The sequence below is a fragment of the Primulina tabacum genome, chromosome 4 (assembly GCF_025594145.1).
Source record: "Primulina tabacum isolate GXHZ01 chromosome 4, ASM2559414v2, whole genome shotgun sequence".
NCBI classification, from domain to species: domain Eukaryota; kingdom Viridiplantae; phylum Streptophyta; class Magnoliopsida; order Lamiales; family Gesneriaceae; genus Primulina; species Primulina tabacum.
The window spans coordinates 24,506,733-24,524,106 of record NC_134553.1 but is presented as its reverse complement, the minus strand read 5'-3'; the positions used below and the strand labels follow the sequence as shown (position 1 = coordinate 24,524,106).

Genomic DNA, 17,374 nt, shown 5'->3' with positions numbered 1-17,374 from the left:
AAAAATATATGAAACTTAAGAATTTTTTATTTCAAAAGATTAAATTTTGATATAATTCGGTATAGTGCTTATTATTGCTTTATTTATCTTATATAACTTGCTTTTGATAGGAATGACTCTTAAAAATAAAATATTGGAAAAACTCATTTTCAACTTCAAGATGAGACACATACTCAACAATTGATTTTGATTGACAATCACACAACTCGAAATTCAAAAGAAGAGGTAGCATTTTATTTATACATAAAAAATATATCGTGTCTTGTGTTTAACTCTTATTTGACTTTTTTCTTTTACATGTTGTATATTTTATTCAAGTCTATCATACAAGAGAACTTGAGAACGTGGTAACTAGTGGTGAAGGTCATAAATTGTTTTATTATAATTATAAATTCAATTTGCATATATTTTGTTGAAATAATGCTTATGCAGATTGTCAAAGCATACAAGGTGTAAGGTTAAGAAATTTAATTCACGTAACTAAGTGCATGCAATCTAGGATTTTTATTTTTAATTATGTTTTTTATTATTTTTATGCATTTTATGCATAATTCATTTATGATATGATTTAATTCATTAAATTTTAAAAGTTCATGCATTAGGGTTTCTAGGTGCATTTCACGCCCGAACGAGGAACGGAGATCTGAGAATTTTAAGGAAAATTATTTTATAACATGATTAAATTTAAGTAACTTATTTGAGGTGGTGTTAAGTGTATTTTTCTAAAAGTGGGATTTTCTTGGGTAATTTAACCGCATGATTTTATTTTTAACGGTACGTAATTTTTATCGAAATGAGAGACTTTTTGAAGGTTCGGCTAATATTTTAAAAATCTTTCCAACACGAAATACTTTTCGAGAGCGTGTTTTATTTAATGGACCTAATTTTAAGCTTATTGGGCTTAAATATCTTTTTAAACTTTTAAATAACGATTAGGGCTCATTTATTTAATCTTAAACCATATAATTAGCACCTAATTATTCCCCTAAGCTCTACACTTAACCTAATCACTCTTCATCAGCCGCCCACCCCCTCCACCCACAAACATTCATGTGATTTTGCTGCCGCATGCTTTCGGTGACTTCATTTTTGCCCTTCAATCAAAAGCTCCTCCCTTCGGCCGATTGTCTCTCGATCTCTTGTCCAAGGATAATCATCTGGCACGCATTGTATCATCCTTTATGCATCGTACATGATATATATATATATGTTGTTATATATTTGTGTGTTTGTGAAACTCTCGATCCATGCATGAGTGGGAAGGATTATCGATTTCTCTTGTGTCTCTTGCATTATTACTTTTGTGGCTCATGTTTTTCTGGTTTTGTGTAAGGGGCTGCGGTTTCAGGGCTGGTAAGTGACTAATGTAAGGGTCAAGATGTGGTTTGAGGGTTTAAAGCAAGCGCCGATGCCGTAGGATGGGAGATTGAGGGGCTTCTTCTTGGTAGTGCACGGTTGGGGGCCGTTGTTCGGATAGGAGGCAGAACGGGCGGTCTGATGGCTGAACCAGGGCATGGACCAGACCCTGGTGGGTCTGAGTCATGGCCCAGGAAGACAAAGCCACCACTGGAACCACCTGGTCAACCGGCCGCACGCAATCGGTGGAGGAGCTTGGGTAGAGTGATTTGAGTGTTTGTGTTCGGTGATGTTGTGTAGTCCTGAATGGGGCTGTAGGCTCGATGTCAGTGATTCCAAGGGAGTCCTAGGATGGTCCAGGAGAAGCCGAGTCATGGCTGGTGCCGTCGGGTAGGCTAGGGGCGTGAGTTTGGAGGAGATGAGGATAATACGGTAAAAATAATAAAGGGCTGAACCTTGGGTAATTTCTCGAATTTTCAGCCATAATATTTTAGGCCCGATTTTAGAATTTTTAGGATCTTTTAAGTGTTTTTAAGATATGAATAAAAGTTGAGAAAAATTTGGTTAAGTTTCGAGTCGATTCGGGTTTAAACTAGGACCCCAGTCCAAATTTTTAAATCGAATCGGTTAAGTTATAAATTGAGCTCGAGTTTACATCTAGGAATGTTTTTAAAAATGTTTTGGGACATTTTAAGGAGTTTGGTATGCTTCGGGTCAATTTTAGAGGTCCAGGGTTGAAACGATAATATTTGGGTGTTCAGGGGCAAAATAGTCATTTTGCACCCGGGGTGAGATTTTGGTCATGACAGCGCTCTGAGCACAAATTAATGATATTTTTAATGTTTATGCATCATGTTTACTATTTTTACTCAATTATGATAAACACGTTGCATGCTTGGTTTTAAGGAAAAAGTTACGTATATGCATGTTTTTATTAAGTGGTGAAAATAATGTTATTTTTGAAGTATGGGATTTGGTTGTGACTGACAATGTATATTTATACGATGACTTGAGATATGATGAGCTGAGGCCAAGGCTCGGTGGACAAGTAATGCTATCGCTGATGTCCCCGCCGCCCGGTACCATGGTTATACGTAGATGGATCCATCGATATAGCTGATACGATAGAGCTGATACGAAATTCACAACTAATGAATTGAATTCAATTAAAAAGAAAATGTTCACGTATATGATGATATGAGATGACATGCTTTGACACGACATGATTTTGCACGATACGTTTATGTTCATGTTTTAAGTTCACGAAAGTTATGTTGAGTATGATATTTTTCACTGCTGTGTGCCATGTATATGTACTTGTTATTCTTCGTACATGTGTGTTGAGTCTTTAGACTAAATTGGTGTGTGTGATGCAAGTGAGCTTGATGACTAGGGGACAGGAGGCGCTGAACTCTGAGCAGGCAGCCCTGGTGCAGTGACATGACCTGAGGACCGCATGTTTTTCCACATTTGATTTATGAGTTTTGGGAGGAGATAAACATTTTTATACGTTGATGATATTACGTTTTTACTCGTACATGTTTACGTTTGACCTTGGATGATGTTGGTTATTTTAAACTACGCTATTTTTATTGTCAATTAAAATAAGATTATTTTAAATGTTATTTTGGGAATGCGATCTTTTTTAAAAAAATATTTTCGCACTTTTAAAATGAGTAGACGTTACACAAGGTGCATCAAGAAACCAAATAGATGAAGCTTCAAATCTAAAAGACATTGAATTACAAGGTTACATCCTAAAAATTAAGATATAGAAAGACATGAAATTATAGTTTATTAGTTCCGATGATTACATTTAGATATAACTTGTTATAATACTTACATCATCCTTTATTTATTCATATAAAAATATACATGTTTGACTTTTAGGATCACATTCAACAATAACCCACATGTTGAAAATGATTTTATATACGAAGAATCTGATCAAGATAATCTAAACGAAAAATGTAATAACTCATTTCACTTTATTTATTCAATCATTTATTTCTCCTTTTTGCATCTAGATGTAAATAGCGAAAGTGAATCTCTTGACGCTGAGAAGAAAACTAAAGGCCCTACATTTATGAAATAAATTTGAGGTAGACCTAGCACGCTGCCACGTACTAAGATTCGATGTATGATATGGGACGTCCTATTGGATCAAGAATAAATAAATTTACTGATTTTTTGGGTACTTTGGCAAGAAATTGTAAATTTTGTCCGATTGACGTGGAAGATTGGCAAAAAATGCCCCTGGATAGTAAGAAAAAAATGCTAGATGTTATAAAGGTAATTGAAATGTTATTGAATAACTTTATTATTAAATAATTTTTTACTGTGAGGGTAAATTGTGTAAATGCCTTTGTAGGAAAAGTACGACCTTCCTTCTAGAAAAGAAAGTTGGACGCTACGTTCAATAGCAAAAAAATGGAAAAACTAGAAGTCAAAGCTAAATAAGAAGTATTATGATCCTGAGTTGCCAATGCAAGTTCTTTTGCAAGAAAGATATAAAAGAGCTTTTGTAGAACAATATGTGAAACAATTTGCTCAATGGAAATCAGAAAAATCAAAGGTATACAATAATTTATAAGTTTAGAAAAATGTTCATCTAGACTTTTGTCTTGTGTACCAAGTTGAATTTAATGTATCAGGAGAGAAGTGAAAAAAAATAAGATTGCTCGGAACCAAAGATGCAAAAAAAAAAAAAAAGGTAATTTATCTTATTAATCTTATAATTCTACATGCATTAAAATCTACAAAATTTTAACCAATTACATATTAGAAAAAAAAAGGGCAACCATCCATCACGAGTTGAATTATTTCATGCATGTTTCACTCATGCTAATGAAAGTCCCTCAGGCAACATTGTCGCAGAAAAATTGGTAAGTTGTTTTATAAAGTTCAACTAGATTACTTTCAAAGATATTTATTTTCATAATAACTATGAATAAATTATGGATTTTGATTTTTTGGTTAAGGCTGCAATGAAAGAACTAGAAAATCAACTTCCTGAAGATGCGGATGATCAAACTGGTCAAAATGAAGTAATTGCTCAAATCATTGGACCAGATAGATCAGGCCGAGTGCGTATGCTTGGTGATGGTATTAACCCATCTGATTTTTGAGGAGAAGTTCCAAGCCATAGTACATGCAATCGAATAGTGATGGAGCAAAAGACAAAATTAGAAAAAATGGATGAGCAAATTAGAAAATAAGGCCATCACATTGTGATGTTAGAATCAAAGATTTGCAATCAACAAACCAAAACCTTGGTTCAAATTACAACAATATACAACACACAACATCCTCTAGTATTCCATTATCTCCAAGGGTAAAGTTTTTTTTCTAGTTTTATTGCTTTTTTATTATATTGAGTTAGTACTTTTGTAGAACCCGTAAATCAGTCTACGTATAAGCCATGCATAATTCTAGATTTTTTTAAATTTAATTGACTTCATTGCATGATTATTTTAAATGCATTTCTTTGAAGTTAATTATTTTATTATTTCAGTTCAGTAGTTTGATTTTTAGCATTTCAGTTATTTCAGTGAGGCCGGACCGGAGTTAGAGTTTTGAGATAGAATTTAAGATTTGAGAAAATATTTCCAGAAGTTAATTTAGCTAGCAAGTAAGTTCATTTAAGTTAATAAGAAGGTTTGAGGATTTAATTTAAGTTACTTGAGGTGAGTAGAAAATAAGCTCATTTAAGTTGCATAATTAAAGGGTTAGCTCACCAAATTAATTAAAGGATTAGTAATGTTTTTAAGGGTTATTAATTCACTAGATAATTATTTTTCCCTTCCTTTTATTTAGTGAATTTCGGCCACCCCCTTAGACTATTAAACAATTCATTTGCCTTGCCACCTTTGACCCTTTCTTGTATTTAATTAGGAAGATAATTCTTTGATCTTTCTAGCACCATTTAATGATCTAATTAGCATTATCCTATCCTAGTCTAGCATGTAAAAATCGGCCATCACCATTCTAGAAACACCCAACATAGACTTGATATCAAACAACCATTCAAAATTCAAAAAAAAGGGAGACTTGGTCATACATTGAACCCCTTTATTATTGGATCTCCCCCTCACTCTCCTAACCATCATTCCCCCTCCCTCATTCACGAAATTCAGAGAATTTTTCAGTAGAAAAACCGTGGGAATTCAGTAGGAAGCAAGGGAGGAAAATCAGGAGTAAAGAAAACAAGAGAAGCGCTCCACCTCCTCCGTGCCGCGTCGTCGTCGTTTCGTTCGTTTTCTTTCGAAACGAAACCAGGCATGTCTAGATTCTTTCAAACCTCAATCAAGTCATATTATCATTTATTTATCAGTACATGATCATGTTTATTCAAGCAAAAACCGAGATACATGTCAAAACATTTTGAAACAGCACATGCAGAATTTTCGATTTTTCCTTGGCAAGCTTCACGGTTTCTTTTGGTTTGTGAGTTTCAGGTATCGGATCGACTCCAGGCTCCCAAGGCGACTTATATACATGTAATAGGATGCATTAGGACCACATCTGTCCATCGGTTTCAGCCCATGCTCGCTGGAAAGCAAGAAATGACAGCAACACCATTTGTGTCCCTTTTTGAGTTCGAAAATTCAGTTTGGTTGTCAAGGAGGAAGGATCTGATCTTGCCTGCCCCAAGGGCCTATAGCCATGATTAGATCACTTCCCTAGCATGTCCAAGACGTGACTAAGTCGCCCTTTTGGTGGCTTGGTCCATGGCTCATCGGTTTTTTAATAAACAACAAGAACAGCCCCTCCCCTCTCGGTTTCCCTATTTTTGACAGCAACATGTATTTCGAATTGTGTGGTTTGAGGTGGATCTTGGTTGGCCTATGGCCCTTAGCCATGGTTCATACCATGCCCCTAGATGTCTAGATTGTGCCATGGTCAATCAAATGGCCACTGGAACGACACGAGACATAAATCGAAGCAACACACTACACACGCATACAAAAGCATTCTCGGCATGAGTTTTCGGTTGTTGCTGGAATGGTGCGAATTATGGCTGGACAAAAGCCTTTAGCCATGGTTCAAATCATTCCTTAGGATGTTGTTAAGGGTCTCTGGTGGGTGGTTCACGCCCCAATGGCCGATAGACTCGAAACCAACACAAGACGCACGGGTGCGCAGCTGCTGGAAATTTACAGCAAGTTGCGGTGTCGTTTAGAAGGCTTGTTTGAGTTCTTGGTTGGCTTTTAGCCCATGGCCTTGGACTGGACAGTGCCTCATTAAGCTAGGAAGGTCATGTTTTTGACCGTTTGTCATTCGGATCATTTTTGAGGACGTACGAGAATTTACGGTGCGATGTGCCAAATTGACTCTCGAAAGAGCGTTTCGTGTTTTTGCCTCCATTCCACCTAGATTTCGACCCTATCATTTTAGGAGCATTATTTTATGATTTTTCAGCGTGTTTTAATCATGACTATACGTCGGTTTTGTGTCGGTTCAGGTTGGCTCGGAGTCATGATTAAATGCGAAGTCATTAGGCGTCATAGTCGCATCTTTTGAACGTAAATTACATAGTTGGTCAAGTTTAAGCTATTGCATATTTTCATAGCACAGTTAGGTTGCAGCGAGCCTGGGGACGATCCAATCCAATTCAGTTGGTAAAATTACGGGACATTTTCATTATGCCAGTTAATTATTTTACGTGCATTAAATAGAAAATGATTATTTTTGGGATTTATGCGATATGGCTTGTGGTTCATTCACTATGTGGGAGTGTTATTTTATACGGTCGCCAGTGACCGATCAGTTCAGTATGGTACCACCCGGTCGCCAGTGACCGGCCAGCTCAGTTCAGTTTCAGCCTCCCCGGTAGCCAGTTACCGATCAGTTCAGCTTAGTGCAGTGGCCACAGGCGTAAAACATAATCTCAACAGAAAATTTTACCAGTTATTTCAGTACAGGCTCCAAGGAGCAAACATTTTTTTACTGTGATTATCAGTTCAGTTATGCACGTATTATAATTGCTCAGTACAAATTATTTTCAACATGCCTCATGACATGATATTTTATCCCATGCATATTTTAAATTCAGATTTTTACTCGTTACCTGCGATATATGCATGCTGAGTCTTTAGGCTCACTAGACTTGATTGTTGTAGGTACTGATGAGGCCAGGGCCGAGGGCGGGGACCAGTGAGCCAGCTTGGGTCGGCAGTAGTAGCACCCGAGGACCTCCGAGCAGCAGTTGTTATTTTATTCCGCAAACATTTTATCAGTCGTTGGATATTTTTAAATTGTGATTTTTGGCAAACTTTATTTTCTTCCGCTGCAATATTTTGAAATATTGAACTTGATTCCACCAGTGATTTTATGAAAGAGGCCATTTAAGTTCTTTTAAAAAGAAAAATTTTAATTTTTCCGCAAATATTCAAGCAAGGAGTTCTAGGGCCTCTACAGTTGGTATCAGAGCGGTGGTTCTGTATAGGGTTTCACTACTACTGACCGCGAGAAGCTCACGAAGCCACGTCTTCGGTCTGTATGTTTTTCAGTTCAGCATTTTGTTCACCATTTTAGTTAAAGCATGAATTATTTTGTCAGCATGCTTCCAGATTTTCAGTACTTCAGTGTTCATTTAAAATAAATTATGGAATTATGCATGTTAGTTACGTATGGGTTATGTTGGAACAGTATGCCCCCTAGACGCATTTTAGAGCGCAACAGAGAGGAGGAGCCTCGCCGAGAGGACAGGGAGGAGCGTAGACCGGAGGGAGACCTACCACCTCCTCCACCGCCCCCACCGGACATGAGTGCCCAGATGTTAGCTGGGATGGCACAGTTCTTCGCACAGTTTGCGGGGGACAATGCCGCTGCCGTAGCCGCAGCCGCAGCCAGGCCGACAGGGCCCGAGGCTGTTTATGAGCGATTCATGAAGATGCGCCCGATGGAATTCTCTGGGACATCTGACCCCATGGTTGCCGAGGGATGGATCAAATCCCTCGAGGTCATCTTTGAGTTTATGGAGCTAGGGGACGCAGACCGAGTCCGATGTGCCACCTACCTGTTCACTGGAGACGCCCGCTTATGGTGGGAAGGAGCTTCGGTAGCCTTGACTTTGGCTACACTTTCATAGACCCGCTTTACGGAAGTTTTCTATTCCAAGTATTTTTCTGAGGAGGTTCGCACCAGGCTGACCACCGAGTTCATGAGTCTGAGGCAGGGGGATATGACGGTTACGGAGTTCATCCGTAAGTTTGAGAGGGGCTGTCACTTTGTGCCCCTGATCGCGAATGATGCCAGAGCCAAGCTGATGCACTTCCTGGTGGGTTTACGGCCGATCTTGCGCCGGGATGTTAGGGTATCTGACCCTGCTACTTATGAGATTGCCGTCTCCAAGGCCTTAGCCGCAGAGCAAGATCTGCGGGATATCGAGAGGGATCGCCAGGGCAAGCGCCCAGTCCAGGCACCGCACCGCCCTCCTCCTCATCAGCATCAGCAGCAGAATAAGAGGCCTTTTCATGGACCGCCCAGGAACCGAGGCCAGCAGCAGCAGCAGCGGGGACGCCCAACCCCGAGGACTCAGGAGCACCCAGTCTGTCCCAGGTGCTCACGTCGCCATCCTGGAGCATGTATGGCTGGCTCAGGAAAGTGTTTTAAGTGTGGCAGTCCACACCACATGTTGCTGCAATGTCCTCAGAGGAATCTGCCTACCCAAGGCATAGTTTTTGCTCTCCATGCGGCGGAAACAAACCCAGAAACTATGTTGCTGACAGGTACCTTTAAGCATTGAGTTATTAATTGAATTTCCGTGTTTTGGGAATCGGGATTTAGATTTGAACTTAGAACTGTTATAGGATTGCATGCTCTACTCAGATTTATTTTGGGGGAAATTAAGCTAGAAGAACCTTGACCTTTGCATGTCTATAAGTTTAGTTCTTGTAACTACTGGATTCAACTTAGAGCTCCGCTCTTTCAGGGAGAATTTTTATATCTGGTTCCGCTACCAAGGCCTTGATAGATTCAGGGGCCACTCACTCGTTTATTTCGGAGGTTTTTGCAAACTTTCTCAAGATCCAGACCATTGGGCTAGATACAGCCTTTTCAGTAGTGTTGCCGTCAGGCGAGGAGATGGCAGCCACCAATGTTATCCGAGATATAGACCTTGAGCTGCACGGTAATCTTGTTTATGCGGATCTGATCGTGCTACCGATGCCAGAATTTGACATCATCCTAGGGATGAACTGGCTATTGAGGAACAGAGTGTTGATAGACTTCCAGCGGAGATCTGTTCTTGTCCGACCGCCTGGAATGGAGCAGTTCTTATTTGAGCCGGACAGGTACTTTCCTTTACCGCGCATTATTTCGTATGTTCAGGCTAGGAAGCTCATGCATAGAGGGTGTCGGGCATTTATAGCGACCTTTTTATCTGTCCCCGAGGAACCCAGCCAGTCAGCCTCAGATGTTCCGATTGTCAGAGATTTCTTAGACGTTTTTCCCGAAGACGTCTCTGGTATGCCACCCGAGAGAGAGGTGGAGTTTTCCATTGAGCTTATGCCAGGTACGGCTCCGATATCCAAAGCTCCGTACCGACTAGCACCGACAGAGATGGCAGAGCTTAAGAAGCAGATTCAGGAACTTCTCGACAAGGAGTTCATTCGCCCGAGCTTTTCTCTATGGGGCGCGCCGGCCTTTTTGTGAAAAAGAATGATAGCTCGATGAGGCTTTGCATTGACTACTGGAAGTTGAACAGGGTTACAGTGAAGAATAAATACCCATTGCCGAGGATTGAGGATCTGTTTGACCAGTTGCAGGGAGCTTCGATTTTCTCCAAGATAGATCTGCGTTCCGGTTATCACCAGTTGAGGGTGAGAGATGCTGATGTTTCGAAGACAGCTTTCAGGACTCGTTATGGTCACTACGAGTTCCTAGTGATGCCGTTCGGTCTGACGAATGCGCCATCGATCTTCATGGATCTAATGAATCGCGTATTTCAGCCGTACCTCGACCAGTTTGTGATAGTGTTCATAGATGACATTCTCGTCTACTCCAAGAGTCGGGAGGAGCACAGCAGACATCTGACCACAGTGTTGCAGACATTGCAGAAGCACAAATTATTCGCAAAGTTCAGTAAATGCGAATTCTGGTTAGAGAAGGTGGCGTTCTTGGGCCATATTGTCTCCAGCAGTGGTATTGAGGTAGACCCCGCAAAATTCGCTGCAGTCGGAGATTGGGTTTTGCCTCAGAATGCATCCGAGATCCGCAGTTTTCTTGGGCTCGCAGGATATTACAGGAAGTTCATTCAGGGATTCTCATCCATTGCCGTTCCACTCACAGCACTGCCCAAGAAAAATGTGAAGTTTGTGTGGAGCGAGGAGTGTCAGAAGAGCTTCGATACTTTGAAGCAAGCTCTTATCTCAGCACCCGTTTTGGCTGTACCGTCAGGATCCGGTGAGTTTGTTCTGTATACCGATGCTTCGAAGCTTGGTTTAGGTGCAGTTTTGATGCAGCATGGGAGAGTGATAGCGTATGCTTCTCGACAGCTGAAGATCCATGAGAAGAATTACCCTACCCATGATCTAGAGTTAGCGGCCGTAGTTTTTGCTTTGAATATTTGGAGGCACTATCTGTATGGAGAGAAATGCCAGATCTTTACCGACCACAAGAGCCTCAAGTATTTCTTTACGCAGAAGGAGCTGAATATGCGTCAGAGGCGTTGGTTGGAGCTTGTGAAAGACTACGATTGTGACATTAACTACCACCCGGGTAAAGCTAATGTAGTTGCGGATGCTTTGAGCAGGAAAGTCGCAGTGATGGCTCATTTGACGATTCAGAAACCTCTTCAGATTGAGATGCAGAGGTTTGATCTTGAGACTTATCCTCGAGGTAGAGTTCCTCGTTTATCTACCTTGACTATCCAGTCCTCTCTTATTGACCGTATTCGCAGTGGTCAGGCAGCAGATGAGCAGTTAGCACAGTGGAAGAAGAGAGATGAAGCCAAGGGCAGTGTTTTGTATTCAGTCAGCGACGGTATTGTGAGATACCGAGATAGGATATGGGTTCCTAGCAGTGATTCTATCCGAGCAGACATCTTATCAGAGGCCCATACGTCCCCGTACTCCATTCACCCTGGGAGTACGAAGATATACAAAGATCTGCAGCTATTGTATTGGTGGCAAGGGATGAAGAAGGACATCAGACGGTTTGTGTCCGAGTGTCTGACCTGTCAGTTAGTGAAGGCCGAGCATCAGAGACCAGCAGGTTTGCTCAAGCCTCTTCCTATTCCTGAGTGGAAGTGGGAGAACGTTACCATGGATTTTGTGACCGGATTGCCGAAGTCAGCCAGGGGATCGAATGCTATTTGGGTGATTGTAGATCGTCTTACCAAATCAGCGCACTTCTTGCCTATTAAGACGACTTTCACCATGATTCAGTATGCAGAGCTGTATATCCGAGAGATAGTCCGACTCCATGGTATTCCAGTTTCGATCGTATCCGACAGAGATCCCAAATTCACTTTCTCATTTTGAAAGAGCTTGCATTCGACTTTGGGTACGAAGTTGCTGTTTAGCACAGCTTTCCATCTGCAGACAGATGGGCAGTCGGAGCGAGTTATTCAGATTTTGGAGGATCTTCTTCGCGCTTGCGTCATTGATTTCTCTGGGAGTTGGGAGTCGAACTTACCATTGGTAGAGTTCACCTATAACAACAGTTTCCAGTCGTCTATAGGTATGGCTCCGTATGAAGCACTGTATGGCTGCAAGTGTGGATCTCCTGTTCATTGGGATGAAGTAGGAGAGAGAGCAGAGTTGGGTCCAGAGATTGTTCAGCAGGCAGCAGATGCAGTAGTCAAGATCCGTGATAGGATGATGACTGCTCAGAGCCGACAGAAGAGTTATTCCGATCAGCGGAGGAGAGAGTTAGAGTTTGCAGTGGGCGATCATGTCTTTGTGAAAGTAGCACCTATGAAGGGTGTCATGAGATTTGGGAAGAAAGGGAAGCTCGGTCCGAGATTCATTGGACCGTTTGAGATCCTTGACAGAGTTGGGACGCTTGCTTATCGTGTGGCTCTTCCGCCGAATCTGGCCGGAGTACACAATGTCTTTCACGTCTCCATGTTGAGAAAGTACATGGCGAACCCTTCGCATGTGCTGAACTTTGAGCTGTTGCAACATACTCCGAACTTGTCTTATGAGGAGAGACCAGTGCAGATCCTAGACCGGCAGGAGAAGAAACTTCGGAACAAGTTGGTTAAGCGAGTCAAAGTCAAATGGCTCAACCATTAAGAGGAGGAAGCTACGTGGGAGTCTGAGCCGGAGATGAGAGATCGATACCCTGAGTTATTCGGTGAGTTCTAATTTCGAGGATGAAATTTCTTTAAGGGGGGAAGGATTGTAGAACCCGTAAATCAGTCTACGTATAAGCCATGCATAATTCTAGATTTTTTTAAATTTAATTGACTTCATTGCATGATTATTTTAAATGCATTTCTTTGAAGTTAATTATTTTATTATTTCAGTTCAGTAGTTTGATTTTTAGCATTTCAGTTATTTCAGTGAGGCCGGACCGGAGTTGGAGTTTTGAGATAGAATTTAAGATTTGAGAAAATATTTCCAGAAGTTAATTTAGCTAGCATGTAAGTTCATTTAAGTTAATAAGAAGGTTTGAGGATTTAATTTAAGTTACTTGAGGTGAGTAGAAAATAAGCTCATTTAAGTTGCATAATTAAGAGGTTAGCTCACCAAATTAATTAAAGGATTAGTAAAGTTTTAAAGGGTTATTAATTCACTAGATAATTATTTTTCCCTTCCTTTTATTTAGTGAATTTCGGCCACCCCCTTAGACTATTAAACAATTCATTTGCCTTGCCACCTTTGACCCTTTCTTGTATTTAATTAGGAAGATAATTCTTTGATCTTTCTAGCACCATTTAATGATCTAATTAACATTATCCTATCCTAGTGTAGCATGTAAAAATCGGCCATCACCATTCTAGAAACACCCAACATAGACTTGATATCAAACAACCATTCAAAATTCAAAAAAAGGGAGACTTGGTCATACATTGAACCCCTTTATTATTGGATCTCCCCCTCACTCTCCTAACCATCATTCCCCCTCCCTCATTCACGAAATTCAGAGAATTTTTCAGTAGAAAAACCGTGGGAATTCAGTAGGAAGCAAGGGAGGAAAATAAGGAGTAAAGAAAACAAGAGAAGCGCTCCACCTCCTCCGTGCCGCGTCGTCGTCGTTTCGTTCGTTTTCTTTCGAAACGAAACCAGGCATGTCTAGATTCTTTCAAACCTCAATCAAGTCATATTATCATTTCTTTTTCAGTACATGATCATGTTTATTCAAGCAAAAACCGAGATACATGTCAAAACATTTTGAAACAGCACATGCAGAATTTTCGATTTTTCCTTGGCAAGCTTCACGGTTTCTTTTGGTTTGTGAGTTTCAGGTATCGGATCGACTCCAAGCTCCCAAGGCGACTTATATACATGTAATAGGATGCATTAGGACCACATCTGTCCATCGGTTTCAGCCCATGCTTGCTGGAAAGCAAGAAATGACAGCAACACCATTTGTGTCCCTTTTTGAGTTCGAAAATTCAGTTTGGTTGTCAAGGAGAAAGGATCTGATCTTGGCTGCCCCAAGGGCCTATAGCCATGATTAGATCACTTCCCTATTATTTCTAAGACGTGACGAAGTCGCCCTTTTGGTGGCTTGGTCCGTGGCTCATCGGTTTTTAAATAAACAACAAGAACAGCCCCTCCCCTCTCGGTTTCCCTTCTTTTGACAGCAACATGTATTTCGAATTGTGTGGTTTGAGGTGGATCTTGGTTTGCCTATGGCCCTTAGCCACGGTTCATACCATGCCCCTAGATGTCTAGATCGTGCCATGGTCAATCAAATGGCCACTGGAATGACACGAGACATCAATCGAAGCAACACACTACACACGCATACAAAAGCATTCTCGGTATGAGTTTTCGGTTGTTGCTGGAATGGTGCGAAATATGGCTGGCCAAAAGCCCTTAGCCATGGTTCAAATCATTCCTTAGGATGTTGTTAAGGGTCTCTGGTGGGTGGTTCACGCCCCAATGGCCGATAGACTCGAAACCAACACAAGACGCACGGGTGCGCAGCTGCTAGAAATTTACAGCAAGTTGCGGTGTCGTTTAGAAGGCTCGTTTGAGTTCTTGGTTGGCTTTTAGCCCATGGCCTTGGACTGGACAGTGCCGCATTCAGCTAGGAAGGTCATGTTTTTGACCGTTCGTCATTCGGATCATTTTTGAAGTCGTACGAGAATTTACGGTGCGATGTGCCAAATTGACTCTCGAAAGAGCGTTTCGTGTTTTGGCCTCCATTCCACCTAGATTTCGACCCTATCATTTTAGGAGCATTATTTTATGATTTTTCAGCGTGTTTTAATCATGACTATACGTCGGTTCGGTGTCGGTTCAGGTTGGCTCGGAGTCATGATTAAATGCGAAGTCATTAGGCGTCATAGTCGCATCTTTTGAACGTAAATTACATAGTTGGTCAAGTTTAAGCTATTGCATATTTTCATAGCACAGTTAGGTTGCAGCGAGCCTGGGGACGATCCAATCCAATCCAGTTGGTAAAATTACGGGACATTTTCATTATGCCAGTTAATTATTTTACGTGCATTAAATAGAGAATTATTATTTTTGGGATTTATGCGATATGGCTTGTGGTTCATTCACTATGTGGGAGTGTTATTTTATACGGTCGCCAGTGACCGATCAGTTCAGTATGGTACCACCCGGTCGCCAGTGACCGGCCAGCTCAGTTCAGTTTCAGCCTCCCCGGTAGCCAGTTACCGATCAGTTCAGCTTAGTGCAGTGGCCACAGGCGTAAAACATAATCTCAACAGAAAATTTTACCAGTTATTTCAGTACAGGCTCCAAGGAGCAAACATTTTTTTACTGTGATTATCAGTTCAGTTATGCACGTATTATAATTGCTCAGTACAGATTATTTTCAGCATGCCTCATGACATGATATTTTATCCCATGCATATTTTAAATTCAGATTTTTACTCGTTACCTGCGATATATGCATGCTGAGTCTTTAGGCTCACTAGACTTGATTGTTGTAGGTACTGATGAGGCCAGGGCCGAGGGCGGGGACCAGTGAGCCAGCTTGGGTCGGCAGTAGTGGCACCCGAGGACCTCAGAGCAGCAGTTGTTATTTTATTCCGCAAACATTTTATCAGTCGGTGGATATTTTTAAATTGTGATTTTTGGCAAACTTTATTTTCTTCCGCTGCAATATTTTGAAATATTGAACTTGATTCCACCAGTGATTTTATGAAAGAGGCCATTTAAGTTCTTTTAAAAAGAAAAATTTTAATTTTTCCGCAATTATTCAAGCAAGGAGTTCTAGGGCCTTTACAACTTTATTGATTAAGCATTGGCTTTTTGGTTTAAGAATATACGTTAGATACGTAAATGGTTTTTTTTTTATTTTGATATTATTTATTATTTCATGTGGCATAATGAGTTGGAGTTTGCTTTTTTGTAAGCTATGTTTTGTGTGAGCTTATAATTATCTCGAGTTAGCCATTTTTTCATTTAGATATTATATTTTGATTGAGAATATATATTACATGTATATTTTCTGTCATGAGTTAACTAATTTGAATGATGTTTATGAGGCCCGGGGCCGAAGAGCCGAGGGGTGATCCCCGGTGCCATTAGGTTGCATGGACAATGAACGGTTCCTGGCAGGCTTCTAGGTGAAGGGAACATGAATGAACCGATTCCACACAGGATTGAGATGGATTCTGAGACTGTTAAATGTAATGGACTATACAGTTGAATAGGGCTTAAAAGTTTTGATATGAACTACTCATATCAAGAAGGTGTATCTTCTTTTCGGTAGCTCATCACATAAGAACTCCAAAGATAAGCGTGCTTGACTTGGAACAATTTTGGAATGGGTGACCTCCTGGAAAGTTTCCCAGGGTCCGTGTGAGTGAGGACATAAGCATGCTGGAAAGACCCTTCTTGATACAGTGAGGACAGTCGTCAAATCTGGGGCGTTACAAGTTGGTATCAGAGCCGACCTCTCTTAGTACGGTGTGGTTCAGGGACGAACCAAGCGGAAGCTGGTGGGAATGTGAGGCCCGGGGGCGAAGAGGGCTGGGGTGATCGCCGGTGCCATGAGATTACACGGACAATGAGCGGCTCATGATAGGCTTCTAGGTGGAGGAAATATGAATGAACGGATCCCACACCGGAATGAGAAGTATTCCGAGACTGTTCAATGTAATGGACTGTATAGTTGAAGAGGGTTTAAAAGATTTGATATGTACTACTCATATCAAGAAGGTGCATCTTCTTTTCGGTAGCTCATCACATTAGAACTTCAAAGTTAAGCGTGCTCAACTTGGGGGAATTTTGCGATGGGTGATGCCCTGGGGAGCTTCCCATGGTGCGTATGAGTGAGGACATAAGCGCGCTGAAAAGACTCGTCTTGATACAGTGAGGGCAGTCGTCAAATCTGGGGTATATAGTTGGTATCAGAGCCGACCTCTCCGAGTACAGTGTGGTTCGGGGACGAACCAAGCGGAAGCTGGTGGGCATGTGAGGCCCGGGGCCGAAGAGGGCAGGGGGTGATAGCCGGTGCCAGGTGGTTGCACGGACAATGAGCGGCTCCTATCAGGCTTCTAGGTAGAGGGAACATAAATGAACCGATCCCACACCAGAATGAGAGGGATTCCAAGACTGTTCAATGTAATGGAATGTACAGTTGAAAAGAGCTTAAAACATTTGATTTCTACTACTCATATCACGAAGGTGCATCTTTTTTTCGGTAGCTAATCACATAAAAACTCGAAAGTTAAGCGTGCTTGACCTGGAAAAATTTTGGGATGGGTGACCTTCTAGGAAGTTTAGGGTGCGTGTGAGTTAGGACGTAAGCACGCTGGAAAGACTCGTCTTCGTACAGTGAGGATAGTCGTCGAATCTGAGGCATTACAATGTTTCTTTGTGCTTTTTTGTTTTCTGGCTAGCTGGACATACTCATTAGC

At 41.2% G+C, this 17,374-nt stretch overlaps 1 long non-coding RNA gene across 1 annotated transcript; it reads left to right on the top strand.

Moving 5' to 3' along the window:
- Positions 1-3,528: 3,528 nt before the first annotated feature.
- LOC142541594 (uncharacterized) lies at positions 3,529-4,048 on the top strand. The gene is made up of 3 exons (XR_012819410.1): positions 3,529-3,648; positions 3,728-3,931; positions 4,011-4,048. It is a non-coding gene; the product is annotated as an uncharacterized LOC142541594 (long non-coding RNA).
- The last annotated feature ends 13,326 nt before the right edge of the window (positions 4,049-17,374 follow it).